Raw genomic sequence first — 1,000 nt, forward strand, 5'->3', positions numbered from 1 at the left:
CAATGCAAAACTGAAGTAATCATGGGTAACCAAACAGGGACACATTCTCAGCCCAGATTTGAAAAATGCCAAAAAAAGGGGGCGGGGCCAGTGGAGCCAGACTGAGCGACGGAGGTGTGGCTTGAATCTATGATTGACAGTTATATTTTCCTGAATTAAACAATTTTTTTTTAGGTTGTCAAAACTTTATCAACAACCAACAGACAGCGCTTTTAAAGCCCCGTTTATAGAAGTCAACACACAAAAATAAGTTGATTTAGTGTTTGGTTACCCTTTAAAAGGTTTGACCAATCACGAAATTCAAATGTAATACCTTGATTCAACCTGTAGGCGGCAGCAAACAGGCGGTTTAGACTATATTTTCAGGAATTAACCATTTAACACCATAGCTTCAATGCTTATATTCTTTTATGTACTGGTTTGATCTCCTTCAGAATCTACTGAAGTTATGTTTATTGTGTTAACAATTGAAAAGTTACAGTATGGTAAAGATTTGAGCGTCACCACAACGCCTCAGGTGGGTTAAACAAGTTTATCTTAATTTGTCAAAACTTTGGCAATGGCCTACAGACATTACTTTGAAAGCCCCATTCATAGAAGTCAACAGACCTCTTTTTTATTAAAAAATAAAGTGGATTTAAGGTTTGGTTACTCTTTAATAGTAGCCATGTTTGAATGGAAAAAGCTCAGAAATGTGATTTAAAAGAGCAAACATGGACAAACACTACATATTACCTAAATTACAGAGGTTATATTTCTTTTTGATAAAGCAGATCATGATAATATTTAATAGTTCACATCCAGAATGAACAGATTTTATATGCCAAGCAAAACTTTGGTAAAAAGTTTGATCTTTCATGAGTTAAAAACACATATTATCTTGTGCTGCACAACATTGGTTACTAGCTCCAGAGCTGCAGTGCCTGAGAGCATCTTTTATTTTGAAAATATGTCATTTGAGCTTCTGTTAAACCTTAAAAAAAAAAAATCACATTTTGAG

The sequence above is a fragment of the Oryzias melastigma genome, linkage group LG9 (assembly GCF_002922805.2).
Source record: "Oryzias melastigma strain HK-1 linkage group LG9, ASM292280v2, whole genome shotgun sequence".
In the NCBI taxonomy this organism is placed as follows: Eukaryota; Metazoa; Chordata; class Actinopteri; order Beloniformes; family Adrianichthyidae; genus Oryzias; species Oryzias melastigma.